Source organism: Sapajus apella, unplaced genomic scaffold (genome assembly GCF_009761245.1).
Source record: "Sapajus apella isolate SASKATOON/1434 unplaced genomic scaffold, GSC_monkey_1.0 scaffold4, whole genome shotgun sequence".
Classification (NCBI taxonomy): Eukaryota; Metazoa; Chordata; class Mammalia; order Primates; family Cebidae; genus Sapajus; species Sapajus apella.
The window spans coordinates 43,697,418-43,714,250 of record NW_022436944.1 but is presented as its reverse complement, the minus strand read 5'-3'; the positions used below and the strand labels follow the sequence as shown (position 1 = coordinate 43,714,250).

Below are 16,833 nucleotides of genomic sequence, written 5' to 3'. Positions count from 1 at the left end.
CAATTTCATTGTTTGTAAGCCATCCAGTTTATGGTATTTTTGTTATGGTAGCTCAGGCAGACTAAGACATTACCTCAATCAGTCTCCAACGGTCAGAAATCTGGGAGTAACTTCTATCTGGGTGGTTCTGGCTTTGAGTTTCTCCGAAGGTCACAGTAAGTTGCAGCTAGAACTGCAGTTATTCGAAGGTTTGTCTGAGGTTGGGGGACTGTCTTCCAAGATGGTGTATTCCCATGGCTGTTTTCTGGAGGTCTCATTTCTTCATCACATGAGCCCCTCTATGGGGCTGTTCATGATGTAGCAACTGGCTTCCCCTAGACGGAGTGATGCAAGAGAGAAGTTATCATGTCTTGTATAACTGAGTTTCTGAAATCTCACAAGGTCACTACTCTTGCTTCATTCAATTCTCTAGCAGTGAGTCACTACTAGTAAGTGTAGCCCACATTCAAGAGAACTAGACGTCACACCTTGAAAGGAAGAGCATTAATCTGTGGGCAGTAGTGGTTTTAAATCAAAGTTATCCTTAAAATATATTTAAATTAAAAGCCAATTAAAAAAATTAATAGCACAGGTGTTATACAGAATCAAGACCATAATACACAAATGACTAAAATTTGGGAATGTAATTTTAGGCCATGACTTATTCATAAATAAGATTTTAGCTCTCACAAATTCTTGTTAATAATACAAACTAGTGTTTGCAGAAAATTTTTGTAAGTGAAAGGCTGGAGTAGGTAAAAGTTTTTTCCATTAGGTCATTCTTCTTAAAACTCTCAGGGTTTCCCACTGTCTAAGAAATTAGGGGCTGGATGCGGTGGCTCACACCCGTAATTCTAACATGTTGGGAGGCTGAGGCAGGAAGACTGCTTGAGCCCAAGGGTTTGAGACTAGTCTGGGCAACATGGTGAGACCTTGTCTTTACAGAAAAAATAAAAAATTAGCCAGGTGCAGTGGTGTGTGCCTATGGTCCCAGATACTCAAGATGATGAGATGGGAGGATCACTTGATCCTGGGAGATCCAGGCTGCAGTGAGCTGAGATTGCACTACTGCACTTCCAGCCTGGGTGACAAAGTGAGATCCTGCATCAAAAGAAAAAAAAGAAAGAAAGAAAAAGAAAGAAATTAAGTAATTAAGTGTAATCTCTGTATCTCGTTACACAGAACCATGTGATATGGTCCAAGCTCATTTCCTTTTCCTGTCTCCAATTTGTGCATCCTATGGTCTGGTCCAGCACTTCTCAAAGGGAGTTCTGTCCAATTTCAGTCAGCATTACAGCATTCGAGGTGAAGTGAGCATAGGAAACATCGAGTTAAAGAAAGCAAAACAGTTTATTTCCTAAAGGACTTGCAGAGTCTTTCCTATGCCAATGCACACTGGAAAATTCCAAGAGATCCTCACATACAGCATTTCCTCACATTAAAAAAATGATACCCTCTTGTTTTTGTGTGTTAGCATCTTGTGGGACGAGCACGCTAGCACTCCTGTGATGATGTTGTCAGACAGGGCTACTCACTGTTTTCCTAACATGACTCACATCTTCCAGCTTCCGTGCTGTTGGGCTCCCAGCTCCCATTGCCTGGCAGGCCCTTTCATGGCGGATAGAACTACTGGCCCCAGTTCCTCACTTCTCTCTGCTTTGCCATGATTTTGCAGTTCCTCCCACTAGAGGTGGAGTCTGCTTCCCCAACCCTGACTTCAGACTTGGTCCTGTGACTTAGTCAATGAGTGTCAGCAGATGGGACACAGCCAGCGTTTTTCTTGCAGTTGTGCAGTTTGCCTTATCATATCCCTGCATCGCCAGGAGAAGAACCGCCCAGATGAACAGATGTGGAACAGACCTGGGCCCCTGCAGTGAGGAGCCTTCCCTCACTGTGAAGCAGAACTGCCCAGCCAAGCCAGCCTAGATCAGCCAGCCCCAGGCCAACCCACAGACACATGAATGAGTTTGGGGGTGGTGTGCAGTGCAGCATTATTGTGACAATGGCTAACAAACACACCTTCCCTGAAGCCCATCCCCACTGGCCCATTCCACTCTCTCTCCTGGTGCCCTTGGTTGTGCATTCTCCTTTCTCTGAACCCCTGAGCATCCCCCAGGCATGCTCTCTTACAGTTCTTGTCACTCCTTTGGTGTCTGCCCCGCCGTCCTATTTGGCATATCCTGCCTGAGGACAGGAGTTATGTTTTTGTCATCTTCGTGTCCTATAGTGTCTACTGCCTTGCACTCTACTCAGTGAATCTTGATTGAACCAAAGTCAAATTCAACTTATTTCACAATTCTGCCTTTGCAGGCTCTGACAAGAAATCATTGCTCTATGTCATCAGTGTAAAGAAAAAAAAAGCATCCAAAAAAACAGCACCTTTTATTTATTGGAGTTTGCGTTTCCCCAGTTGATGACCTCCTCCGTTTGTTATCCTTGGCAGAAGTTGCTGACAACACCCAGGAAGCAGCCCCAAGCTTAGGCACGGAGGAGGCAGCCGCTCTCCTGCAACCTCCGCTTCCATCAGAAGTTGTTCCTTTATCCAAATACCACTTTATGGCTTTCCTGCTGACTTTGGGGACTGAACTGTCAGTTCTGAAAGAGCTTTAAGGGAAAACAGGACCATAAACATGGAAACAAAATGAAGAACACCTAGCCGGAGGCTCTGAAGCAGTAACAATCCGCATTTTCCCGAGCAGCACACAGGACAAACAGCTAAGTCTGATTCTTACTTTAAAGGGTAATGTCAAAGATGGGCCATTGATCTTCCCTAACATCTACGCTCCAAGGACATAGTCCTGTGTGTTGGTGTTAGCGGTGAACAATTCACGGATGAGCCGCAGTTCTTACAGCCCTCTGTGCACCTTGGGGAGGGGCCTTGTGGGCCAGGTGGTTCCTTGGTGCCTATGCAGCTGCCCAAATTTGCGTGGCCCACAGTGCTCCTGGCAGCCTCTTCTCTGTACCTCATACCCTCTGCTGGCATACCAAGCCACAGATCACTGGTGGAACTGCCAGCTACAGAGACAATTTCCATGCCTCTCAAAGCCCCAGTCATCACAAAAAACTACTAAGCATAGCCCCCACTCAAGGGGAGAATTAGGCTTCACACCTTGAAGGGAAGAATATGGATCTGTGGACAGTAGTGGTTTTAAACCAAAGTTCCCCTTTAAAATATATTTACATTAAAAATAAGCCAATTTAAAACATTAATAAAACAGGTGATATGCAGAATCAAGACCATAATACATGACTAAAGTTTGGGAACGTAATTTTATGCCCTGATTATTCATAAACAGTTAAGATTTTATCAGTGCTGTACCCTAGGTGCAATAAATAAAGATTTTAGTTCTCACAAATCTTTATTATTATACAAACAAGTGTTTGCAGAAAATTTTTGTAAGCAGAAGGCTGGAGTAGGTTAAAAAGTTCTTTCCATCAGGCCATCATGTCACTCTTCTTAAAACTCTCAGGGTTTATCACTGCCCAAGAAATTAGGGGCTGGCTCACACCCTTAATTCTAACACTTCGGGAGGCTGAAGTGGGAAGATTGCTTGAGCAATCTGGAGAAAGCTCTTAAACTTAGCAAACTGGAGAGAGCTCTTAAAATGGGGGGTGCAAGAGGGAGAGAACAAGTGAGAATGAACCAGAAGACCGCTTCTGTCCGCCTAAGGAAGAGGCCGTCAGGTGCATTCTGCTCGGTCTTGATGTTTCATTTTCGAGCTGGTCCCCTGTGGAGTCAGCCTCCAGCAGACACATTGACCTGCCAAGGTGTTGCAGTTTGGCCACATCCAAGTAAACATGAGGCGCTGGTTCAGAAGTGTGTTCAGTTCAGTTACAGATGCCTGGAGATGACTGCAGCTGAGGGACTGCGTTAAAGAAACTTCTCCCGAGTCTGCTAGGAGAGACGTTTCAAATGCAGGGATCTCCTTTGAGCACCTCCTCCAAGCCTCCTTTGGGAGACCAGAGGGGTTTCAAATGTAAAATTCTTTGTCTGGTTTTGCCAGGCGTGGGCCAGGTAGGGAAAGCCAGGTGGGGCTCTTTTGTTCCTAATTCCTGCCAAAAGCTCTGGAATGAGGGGGCTCTGTAACTCAGGGTTGCAGACCAAGTAGCCAATCTGGTATCAGAGTCAAAGATCAACCACTCCAGAGGAAATCTGGAAGAACTCCTCTCGTAGGATGAGAACATGAATGGGGTGGGAATAACTCAAGGGTTAAAACTTCAGCTGCTCCTACCTGAACGGATTTTCCCTGCTCTGGGTTACCCTCCCACAAGAGCGTGGGAGCTGCCTTTCTCTCTCTCTCTCTCTCTCTAATAAATCACTCTTCTGCAAAACTCTTTGGGTCCACGATTTTATTCGAATGGTAAACTCTGGGGCCTCTTTCCCCATTCTTCAGGGTTAGAGGGACCAAGGACCTCTGAGCTCTGGGAGCTGGGTACACTCCCCGGTTACACAGCCACTGCGGGTGGGTCAGGTAACGTGAACTTCAAGGTTCTGCTTGCATGTAAGAGACTGTACATGGTAAGAATCAGAGAGGGTTCAAGGCGTCCAGGCTGAGGGCCACTCAGCTTCCACACACCCTCCTAGTCCTTCATGCTAGTGATGGCCGAGGTCAGCACTGTCAGCTACGGGGACATTCGGCAAAGTAAACTCAAGAATATCCTGATGACGGCAGCAGTCGGCAAACTTTTTCTGTAAAAGGCCAGAGTGTAAATATTTCAGTCTTCATGGGCCAGAGAGTCCCCGTCATAACGATTTTGTTCGGCCACCATCTGCCAAAAGCAGACATAGAAAATATGCAAACAAACGAGCATAGTTGTGCTCCAATAAAACTTTATTCGCACGCACAAGTGGCAGGTCCTGTTTGCAAACTCTGTTTGCAGTGTTGCCCTCAGTCACTCACACGGGGTGCACAGAGTGATGGACGATTTCCTCTGCTGGCAGAGAACAAAGAATTCTTTTCCATGGCAATCCCAAAGCATGATCCTATCTTGGTTTTGACTTCTAAACAATTATATTTATTTTATTTTATTTTTGAGACAGAGTCTCCCTCTGTTGCCAGGCGCCAGGCTGGAGTGCAGTGGTGCCTCCTGGGTTCAAGCAATTCTCCTGCCTCAGCCTCCTGAGTAGCTGGGACTACAGGCGTGTGCCACCACGCCCAGCTAATTTTTGTATTTTAGTAGAGACAGGGTTTCACTAGGTTGGCCAGGATGGTCTCGATCTCTTGACTTTGTGATCTGCCTGCCTCGGCCTCCCAAAGTGCTGGGATTACAGGTGTGAGGCCAGGAGATGGGAAGTGAGAGCTAATGGGCATGGAGATTCTTTTGGGGGTTATGAAATGCTCTTGGAGAAGATAGTGATGGCTGTGTGACTTCATGTCTATACTAAAAACCAGTGGAATGTATACTTTACCAAGGTGAATTTTATAGCATGTAAATTATGTCTCAGTTTTGGAAGCCTCTTCATTAAGAACACATGAGCCTACTTCTGCAGCACATATGCTAAAATTGGAATGACACAGAGATTAGCATGGCCCCTGCGCAAAGATGACACATAATTCGTGCACATTCTATGTTAATACAAAGAACGTATTTGCACTCCAACTTACACGTGCCCCCGGTCATCTTTGATTCTGTTAACAATTTTTCTTTGGTAAAACCCACAAGAGGAAAAATACTCTCCTTTTCTAAATTGCTCACTAGATTGACTAGAATGGTGTCTAATAAATTCTTTTTTTTAATAATGAAAATGCAAGAATGATTTTATAGTTGGGGCATCTGCTGAAAGGCGGTGTTGTTATGTAATCATGCTCCTGTCTTAAAGAGGAATTTAAACAGTTCCTCTGATCTTTTAAATATTCAAAAAGATTATTTTTGAGACTGCTGTTTAAATGGAGAAAGTAGGATTTAAGAAGGTGCAGCTTCAAAGATGGAATTCACAGAGCTGTAGAGAAGTTTATAAAGCAGTATCACAAAATAAAATTAAAGTGTTCCCACAAATTATAAGGGTATTCTTTTGAGACTAAAAGCATTTCTTACAGTGTTCAAACATATCTCAATATACTAAAGAGAAAGGAAAACACTTTACATGTAGACTTTATTTTACTGGAATGATAGTGCCTTCTGGGTCTTGCTTCACTGGGATTCTTAAAAATCAAGGAAATGTATATGAATGTGCTTTGCTCCCTCTGAAGAAATGTGACATATAAATTCAAAACGTTGTTATCTTAATTCAATAAAACTTTATGGAAATGACATAAAAGCACCTGGCGAATTCTAGTTTACGCTCTAATTACACAAAACATTTTTCACTCACTCCATAAAAGGGTTATAGCCTGACTTTTTTTTTATTTATGTGAGGTTGAAATGAAATGCACTCAATTCCCAGTAGGGAGGTGATTCGCTGTCAAATCATGGGAGAAGGATGGTTTGAGGATGAAAGTTGATGCGGATAGTCACATCCACGTGCTCCTACCCCGCCTCACCGGCCACGCTCTGGACCAAACAACTCCTTTTTCTTTTTTTTATTCTAAATTGCTCCTTGAGAAGTCTTGTTTATACAATTTTACGCAAGCTAAGGGGAAGCCCATTGCGTTCTAGGTGTTTTTCTTCTCCCCCTCTCTCTACTTTTTCACAGAACCTAATTATTGGACACATCGCTTTCTTAAAACAATCAAGAACAGAAAAGCGGGTCCTCCTTGCCGTTCCCTCTGGCTGAGGAAACGCAGCCAGTTCAGGGTTTAGGGCCCTGGAATTTTCTCTGAGCAATAACCAGCTTGGAGTGGGCTCTGCCAATGAAGTCCACGGGGGCTGGGTAATCAGAGAGAAGCCCCAGAGATGCCCGTTCCCTGCAAGACCTGGGGGGGGGTCCCCTGACCAGAGGAGGGCTGGCCTTTTGCAGGGGTCCTTTCAACTGCTCCCCGTAGACCTCCCACCAGAAATCTGCACTCCTCCCGCCCCCTTTGCCTCTGCAGGAAGTTTCACACTCACTCATCTGGCCCAGAAACAAGCTTCCTCCTTCTCAGATGCAAGACCACCGACTGGCTCTGGAATTCCTTCACAGACTGACCAGGCCCTCCTGGAGCAGGCTCCAAAACGCCAAATGATTAATGTGGGTGTTATGTGTATTGCAGACCGTCCATCAACAGGAGTGGGAAAAAACCACCTTTGGAGGCCGTCTCCAGGCTTAGGCACAACAGTGAGTTCCCAGCTTCAAAGGAACTTTATCTAAAAGCCATTTTTCTCTGGAGCTGAGAGGAGCAGGGAGAGCGGGCAGCTGGCCAGCCACAGCTGGAGAGAGGACTGGGAAGGCCTGTTGAGCACCAGCTCCTTTGCTGGGTTGCCGGGTCTGGTTTTCTTTTGGCCGTGTCAAATTCTGGCTTGAGTTTGTACTGATGTTGCCAGCTCATTCATTATACCCATAAAATGATAACGCCAGCAATAACAACAATGAATAATAATAACAGCAGCAGATCCCATTTACTCAGCACGCACCATGTGCCTGGTGCTGGGCTAAATGTTTAACCTCAATTTTCTCATTCAATCCTTACAGACTCCTAGAGGTTACATGACCTCCCTAAACCCAAGTTGGCCATTAAATTTTGTCTGAATCCAAAGTCCATTGAGTACTCTGGTCTTCTACATACAGCCTGGGCTGTATTTTCCAATCCCCAGAGGAGGGAACTTTCAGAAGGCTGTTACCTCCCCAGGCCCTGGAGGCTGGGACGTCACCGAGGGGCTATCATTTTTAGGGAGGTCCTATGCACACAGAGATGGCAAAGCAATGCACCCACGTCTTTACATCAAAGGCTAAGGGAAATGTCACACTCAAATATTATAAGGAAAATTATAAAACTGGTGAATATTAGAGTCAAGCAAAATTTGCCTTTTATATAGACACTCCAAATCGTTCTGTGAAGTAGAACCCTCTTTTTTTTTTTTTTTTTTTTTTTTTCCTCTTAGACTTACCTCTTTTGTGCTTAGTAGACACTTTTGATGTCTTTGTAGGGGAGGAATTGCCCAAGCTTATTTTCTTCATGATATCTTGAGTTGTTGAGCCATGGATTCTCAGGCCATGTAAAATGTAGGTGGAAACACAATTCTTTCCTTAATTTCTTTGTCTCTATTATCTTGATATTTAAAACATATCTTGGAGCCTAACTGATTAAGCTATTTTTGAACATATCATAGTAATGTGAAACACAAATTAGCATACATTATTTTTCCAGGGCTGGAACATTTATTGAGGTTTCAGAACCTAAACATTTCCCAAGAAAATCTGCAATTTAATATTAGCAGAGTCCATTAATTCTTTCTAGAAACAGGTGCTAAATGAATCCTAAATTTATAAAGAATAGAAACTAAAACAGGACAGCCTATCAGAGTTTATTTTAAATAAGATCCAGATGGAAGATTTCCACTTGGGCGTTTTGGCAGCACACCCTGGTTTCTAGGCTGAGAGCCCCCTGGAGTCAGCCACAATCCCCTCTGCTCTAGTTGCCTAGTCAAGGGGCAAAATCAAAGGCCTGTCCTTTCCTCTTCCCCCATTCCAGCCCTGCCCGCCAAGTGTCTCCACGCAAAGGATCCTTTGTAGTTGTACCTAATTTTCCTTCAGGCCTTGTAACTCTTTATTTCTTTGGCAACATCTGTTTTACTCCAGTGGGGTGGGCAGGCACAGGTAATAATGTGGATAATTCAGACCAAGCTGCGTGCATTCTGGGAGAGGCATGGAACAGGGACGGTGCCTCAGCTGGCCTGTTGGCCCCCTAGGACACCCAGGCAGGCTTGCGCCTGTCCAGCTGTTGTGGGATACTCCCCAGTTCAAAACCTCCACATAGGCTAAGACAGCTCGCGGAACCCAGCTGGCCCAGAGCTCTTCACGACAGGGCTAAGTTACTTCCCACGCTTGCCACCCATGTCTTCCACCTCCACCTGCGGTGCCCTTGAATGTGTCCCCAGGCCTTTGCTGAGCTCTCTTATTCCTAAAAGCCCTTCCTTCCTGACATGGCCAGAATCCTAGACAGTTTTCCAGGCTGAAAGACAGCTTCCCTCACGGCCTGCCTCACTTCTCTGCAGCCATAATGAAACCTCGTCCACTTCCCTTTCTCCCTTCCTCCTCCTCTTCTTCCTTAATATTTTATTATGGGAAACCTCAAACATATTCAAAAGCAGACAAAATAATACAGTGAAATGCTGTGTTCCTCTTGCCCAGGTTCAACAATGTGAATGCATGCCCAGCGAGGTTTCACCTGTTTCCATTCAATCATTTTGAAGCAAATCCAAAATTTCATCATTTCATCCACGAGTGTTTCAGAATATGTTTCTAAGGATTGTTTTTTAAAAAACTTAATACTATTATCATACCAAATACAACAATTCCTTAAGATCATTGCATTTCCTCAATTGTCTAAGAATTTTTTTTATAGTTAGTTTAAATGAGAATCCAAGTAAGGTATCCACATGGCAAATGGCAGATTGGTTTCTCAAGCTGCTTTGAATTTACGGCGTTCCACCTATCTCTTCCTAATTTCACTGTTGGAGATCCAGGGTCCCTTGCCCTGCAGAGCCCCGGAGTCTGGACTTTGCCAAGGGAGTCCTAGAGTTTTCCTTTGATCATCCCTCTGCTCTGGCATCTGGAGCCCTTGGAAAGTCACTGGAAGGTCTCTAGGGACTTGCCTAGGAGGCAGGGTCCTTGAGGCGAGGTCCTTCCCACCTAGGTCCCTTAGGAAATGTCCTCAAGTCTATGGCAGGTGTGACTTACTATCCTGAACCTTCAGATTTCAGGAGTGTCTCTGCCGGGAGCCAGCACCTCAAATCCCACAAATTGGGGCAGAAACTCTGCAGCCTCTGCCAAGACAGACCCTCATCAGGCCCCTGAACTCCAGCCAGGAGCCCATTCCACGTGGAATCTGGGGGAAAGTTCAGTGCCCGGGTCGCTGGATTCTGGCCTTGCCTGGCTTTTTGCAGTGTGGCCAATGCCCAGGTGGCCATGGGGCAGGCGGAGGTCCGGATGCACGTCTCCTTCTCCAAGCCAAAGCCTGGGAGAGGAAATTGCCATTTCTGAGCATCTTAGACTCTCTCTCCTTCGGCTTTCCTTCTTACCTCGCGGTGGGTCTCCTTCCCACCTGCATTGCGTTTACTTAAGTCTCTACCCATTGATACGCCAGAGGAGTGATACAAGGATTAAACAATTCAAGAGAACTGCCATGGTGCAAAATCATTTTCTGAAAGTCAGAAATCTGATACCACCTATCCCTGTTTAACCACCCAGTTCATTCCTGAAATTATTGCTGCTAAGGACAAAGTCATTTAATGAAAGAAATTTCTCCCATTAATTTTAATGGGAAAAAAGTATGATGCATTGTCTTCCAACCCAAGATACCCAAACAATTTTCACAGGTTGGAAACTCTACCCATCGAACAATGAAAGTAAGTAATGCAAGTGATAAACAACCACACAAAGGTAGGGGCATCTAGATTGTACATGAAATGCAATGTAATCAAGGTCTTTGGAACTTACCAAAGGAGCAAGAGTAGCTGAGGGAGGATGTCCATCTTTGGAAGGCTCATTCTTTCCTCATGTTTACATCACCAATTTTTCAGTCTTTGGGCTCACAACAACTTTGCCTGCAAACGGTGCTTTAAATTATACACAGATAAACATTGCTAGAGAAAAATAAAGGCTGAGCACAAGAGTGCTTGGGAGTGTGGCAATCACACAAATGTCCAAGAAAGTGAGAGCTACAGAAGGTGCTGGCTTCTCTCTCACTGCATTCACATTTGCAAGGTACACTGAGTCCGTGCAAGCACGGCGCACAGGTGCACAGTTCAGGTCTGTTCCCTGTGAGATTCTTTGCTGAAACACTGTTAGGTCAACTAAATTCTGAGTGTGGTTTTGCCTGCCTTGGATATCAAAATATCACTGCTTGTAGCATATTTATTTAGTGTGCTTTTTGGATAAAAGGATGTTGTACTGGAAAAAAAAAAAGCCATTGTACAAAATGTGATTCCGGAGCTGTTATGTTGAAGAGTTAATGCAACAGTCATCATGTGAGGAAAACTTGTGTGCCTTGGTCTTTTCCTGAGTTTTTCTTCTGCTGAGAGTCCTGATTTCTGAGAGGCAAATACACGCTTCAGGTAGACTAGCATAAAGGTCAGCTTCTCAGAAAGCCAAAAGAGAGCAGCCCCTTGATACTTCTATTGCCAACATCATACGTATCTGCTCCTTATCCTAAGTTCATAGTTCTTCAAATCACTGATGCGTGCAACAGCATGGATGAGTTCCAAAAACACGCAGCATGAAAGAGGCCAGACAACAGAACACACGCTACCTGTGTCTGAAATCTGGAATAGGCACGTCAATCCAAGAAAACATAAACCAGAACGTGTTCCTTGCGGGTGGGAGCAGGGCGTTGACACGAAAGAAGCATAAAGAAATTTTCTGGGGTGAATGAAATGTTCTTCACCTTGTTTTGGGTGGTGGTTACACAGGTATATGTAACTGTCAAAATTCACCAATCTCAACATGTAAGATCTGTGCATTTTTTTGTAGGTCGGTGCAAAAGTAATTGTGGTTTTTGCCATTGAAAGTAATTGCAAAAAGTAAACTTTCAATGCCATTAAAAGTAACGGCAAAACCCACAATTACTTTTGCATCAGCCTAATTATTAACAGCAAAAACCACAATTATTTTTGCACCAACCTAATATATTTAAGAATATTAAAATAAATGAATAAAATAATTCAAGAGTCTCTTAACACGGTTATTAAATGTGTGCCGGAATAAACTTTACAGGCTTTGAGGTTGGAAGGCTCGGGCGTGAATTCCAGTTCTACAACTGCTGTAGGATCTTGGGCAAGTTAATTGACTTTTCTTAGCCTCAGTTTTCTTTTCTTTTTTTTGAGAAGGAGTCTCACTCTGTTGTTCAGGTTGGAGCGCAGTGGCATGATCTTGGCTCGCTGCAATGTCTGCCTCCCAGGTTCAAGCGATTCTCCTGCCTCAGCCTCCTGAGTAGTTGGAATTACAGGTGTGCACCACCACACCCGGCTAGTTTTTTGTATTTTTAGTAGAGATGGGGTTTCACTGTGTTAGCCAGGATGGTCTTGATCTCCTGATGTTGTGATCTGTCCACCTCGGGCTCCCAAAGTGCTGGGATTACAGGTGTGACCCACCACGCCCAGCAGCCTCAGTTTTCTTTTTTTTTTTTAGTTTTCTTAATTAAATAGGCTAATGCCCACAGAGCTCTTAGTAAGTGACAAGTATTATGTTCCTCATCTCCCCTGAGTACGTTCAAGGGTATCCACACCATATCCACCTCTTGCTGTCACTGTTCACACCTTCCAATGGCCTCCGCTCCAGTCTGTCCTGTCTTTCTCGAGGCTGTCCCCATCCCCCTGTTCCCCTGGCCCTGTTCCATCAGCCCTGGCCCAGGGTGCCCTTCTAGGCTCTTTATGTCCCCTCTTGCCCAACATTTCTGGTGCTTTCCCAGCGGGTTCCTCCGCCAGCAGGGTCTGTTTCCTGCAGTCCAGCCTCCCACAAAACTGTTGCATTCAGAGGCTTCCTCCTGGTGTTTATTTCTCACAGTTCACCTGGTTTCCTTCCATTCACGCTGACAGGGAATTCTCGTGCCTCCAGCACATGCCTGGCCTTGCCCAGTCCTGCGTCTTTGTTCACAGCAGCCTCTTTACCTGAAATCGACTCTTTCATTGCTTCCATGTCTCAAGGACCTAGGAAGGCTTTCCTGACCCCACTCCGGCCTGCAGCAGCTCCTCCCCTGTCTGCACACTCTAGCTTTTTATGCAATTCAACTCTGCTTCGTTCAGCACGTATACATCTTTGTGTGGTAGTTGTTTTTGACAAGTGTTGTCTTCATACAATAAAGTAAATGTTCCAAGAATGAAAGGCTTTTATACACTTCTGCATTCCCCAGTGTCACGTACCTAGGAAGTCCTCAGCAGATATTTGGTGAATGGCTCTTCTTGTCTTTACAATTTCAAAGCCCTTACATGTTAGCAATCTCCACAGATTGTTACAGCAACGCTTTGCAAAGCCAAAGGCAGATATGCAGATATTGTCATCTGCTTGTGAACGATGGGGAAGCCAAGCGCAGGCAGCGGGGAGGGTGTACAGAGCCACACATTTAGCAGAAGCCCAAGCCAGGCTTTCTAACTTCCCAGCTTCTCCATATCACCCTGCAAGCCAAAACATTGCCCTGGTATCCAGTGGTATTACAGAGTGAGGAGACAGCACTGAGGTTAATGGCATCTAACAGTTACCATTGTGAAAACAGACCGTGTTACTTAGTCCGTTCCTATTGCTATAACGGAACGTTACAGACTGGGTGACTTATAAGGAACGGAAATTTATTTCTCACAGTTCTGGTGGCTGGGAAGTCCAAGATCAAGGCACCAGCATTTGGTCTGGCAAGGCCCTTCTGGCTGCGTCCTCATATGGCAGAGGAAAAAAGGGCCTTCATCCCACTAACAAGAGAGCCGCCTCATGGGCTATTCACCTGTTGAAGGCCCCACCTCTTAACAGTATCACATTGGCAACACCTAAATTTTTGAGGGGATACATTTAAACCATAGCAGTTACCAAATTGCACAGAGATTGATGGCAGTGGTTAGCTTATTTAAATGATTTTCTTTTCCTTTCTGCTCCTTCCTGAACACTGATATTTAAATGATTTTAAAGAAATGTTTAATTCTTGGTGAGGGATCCTGGCAAAGTTACGGATGTGGTAAAAAAGATTTTGAAGAGCTCCAGTCTAAGCCTAACACCCTACTTCTCGGAAAGGAGACTGAGAAAGCTTCTTTAGGTCAAGGCAGTGAGTCAGTCCTGGAGGTACGCAATCCCCCAATCAAATAAACCCAGAGCAGGGCAGCATCCTGGCGGACCCTGCGTCACCTGCTTCCTCCAGCCATGGACAGAAATACCCTCTCTTGGTGCCACAGGTGCCAAAGGCTGAGACAATGCTCGGTGGTTTGGGGATATTCCCAAATTTCTTCCTCAAGTTATTTCACCTGTGCGTCTTTCTCTTGTTCCATTTCCCCAGGACCACGCAAAGCATCTATATTAATGCATTCATTTTCTAGGGCTTTGTTATGGCAACAAGAAAGGCCACATACTGGGAGGCTGAACTATATTAAAGGTGTTGCTTCTCGGTTGTGGAGCCTGTAAGTCTGAGATCAAGGTGTCAACAGCACCACATTCACTGTGTGGGTGTTAGGGAAGGGTCTGTTCCAGGCTCTCTCTGGCTCTGGTAGCTCCTCGGCTGTGGCTGCACAGCTCCAGTCTTCACATGGTGTTCTCCCTGTGTGTACATCTGTGTCCAAATGTCCCTTTTATAAGGACACCCATCATAATTGGTTAGGAGCCTTGCTCAGCAGGTACCTACTCCAGTGTGACCTCATCTTAACGAATGACATCTGTGTATTAGCTTTTTTTTTTTTTGAGACATAGTCTCACTCTTGTTGCCCAGGTTGGAGTGCAATGGCATGAACTTGGCTCACCGCAACCTCCACCTTCCAGGTTCAAGCAATTCTCCTGCCTCAGCCTCCCCAGTAGCTGGGATTACAGGCATGCGCCACCATGCCAGTCTTTTTATTAATTAATTTATTTTTGTATTTTTAGTAGAGACGGGGTTTCTCCCTGTTGGTCAGGCTGGTCTCAAACTCCCAACGTAAGGTGATCCACCTGCCTCGGCTTCCCAAAGTGCTGGGATTACAAGTGTGAGCCGCCGTGCCCAGCCCAGCCTCTCCTTTTTTTTTTTAACCTAATACCATAATACTCTATACCATAAACAGAAAGCCAGTATCACATGGCATATGAAAGTTTATGACAAACATAATACATAAAATACATTAAAACCATAAATAATGTAATAAATCCAAACACATGACTATTAAAATAAATGTTTTGGCTGGGCACTGTGTGGCTCACACCTATAATCCCCACACTTTGAGAGGCTGAGGTGGGTGGATTACTTGAGCCCAGAAGTTTGAGACCAGCCTGGGCAACATGGCAAAACCTCATCTCTGCAAAAATGAAAAAATTAGCCATGGGTAGTGGTGCATGCACATAGTCCCAGCTACTTGGTCGGCTGAGGTGGGAGGAGCACTGGAGCCCAGGATGTCAAGGCTACAGTGAGTACCACTGTGCTCCAGCCTGGGCAGCAGAGTGAGACCCTGTCTCAAAAACAAAACAAAACAAAAAAGAAAGAAATAAAATACGTCTTTGTCAATGTACTATTCCATATCTCGTTCTTATCGCCTGTAGCTGAAAACTCCCTTTGGAAAACACATATTTAATCTTGATGGGGTCTGAGGGGCATTTCTAGACATTACATCAGAAGCCAAGAAGGCACTCTCAGCATGAGAATCTCAGGCTCTGATAGGGTGGAAACAGAGAAAGGCTGTGGTCCACCAGGGCTTGGGAGGGGAGGGTGAGGTCTAATTACCAACACAGTACACAGACCAGAGGATCAGAGAGTGACCTTACAAACCACATTTCATAAAAGAAAAAAAGCGAGGCCCAGAGAGGTGAAGGCCAGACAGCACCGGGGCGAGGCTGGAACCTGATCCCTGACTTCCTACTCTCATGTCAGTTAGGCGAACCCTGCGGCGTGGCAGCTGGAGAGAGCGTCCTGCAGCAGGTTACAGAGGAGGTTCGCACCGCACCCGGGTTCTGTCTTGTGGGTGATGACACACCTGGGTGTCGGCAAATTCTTGGCGACCAGGCATCTTTCTGAGCTAATTTTGGTTTATTCTTATCAAAAGAGAAAGGCATACTTAGTGTCAAGATGGTGCTTCCGTTGTCCTCACACTGTTAGCTAAAGAGAACTGTGTTGTTTTCCGGCTGGGTGGTTTTTTTGAAAATATAGTAGCTGAACATGGTTGAAATTCACACTATGCTAAAAGGTATGTGGTAAAAAGTTTTCTTCCCGGTGCTAACTTATAATCCCCGAAATCCCCTCTCCGTAGGCACACACGATTCCTCTGTGCATCTTTCGAGAGCTGTGAAGGGAAGTGGCAGCTTTAACATAGGTACCAGTGAAACAATTGAAACAAATTTCACCAGAATCATATCACTTCTGGGAACAACCCCTCAGTTTCCACGGATCCAGTGTTTCTACCCTGCCCCCTACTTAACTCGTTTTCTTTCTCATCCTCTTTTAATTAAATTTTAGCCTTTTAAAAACGTATTCTAGGTGAAGGATGCGGGATAGGAATAAGGAAGGCAGCTGCAGCCACGCCCACTGGCTCACGGAGGAGAGTCTGGCTGCCCATACAAGGGGATGAATAAATCTTGTCAGAATAAGAATTTGGGAAAGGAGAGAGGTAGATAACATTTATTCAGCATACTATTTGACAGACACTTTAAAATATAACCTCAAAATGTGGGTGTTTTCATTTCCAGCTTGTAGAAGGGAACCCAGGGGTGAAAGAGGTTATGGAACTTGCCTCAATCCCAGCTCGTCCGATTCCAAAGCCCATGCTCTAGTCCATGCTTCCTTTTGGGGATGGGACATCTGGTGGAATTACTTCCACTTAAGGGAACAATCCATAGTATCAGGCATATTTGGTCCCTTACAGGATAAGCTCCATCTTTATCTCCGTGCTTCTTCTGCAATTGTAGGTAATCTAGGGATATCACAAATGCATATTGAGTGTCTGAGATCACCAAGGAAGAGAGAAGGGGAGAAGACACAGAACAGAAAACCAAGGATCGGATTCATTGAGGAGTTTGGGAGGTCACCTTGGGGGCACGTGAGATTCAAACCAGAGCCCAGGGAGAAAAGAAATTCAGGAAGGAGACTTAACAGCATCGGCTGCTATGGAGGCCTGAAGACCAGCTTC

At 45.0% G+C, this 16,833-nt stretch overlaps 1 pseudogene; it reads left to right on the top strand.

The window, feature by feature from the left end:
* The first annotated feature begins 5,458 nt into the window (after positions 1–5,458).
* Positions 5,459–5,556, top strand: LOC116544805 (annotated as a pseudogene).
* The last annotated feature ends 11,277 nt before the right edge of the window (positions 5,557–16,833 follow it).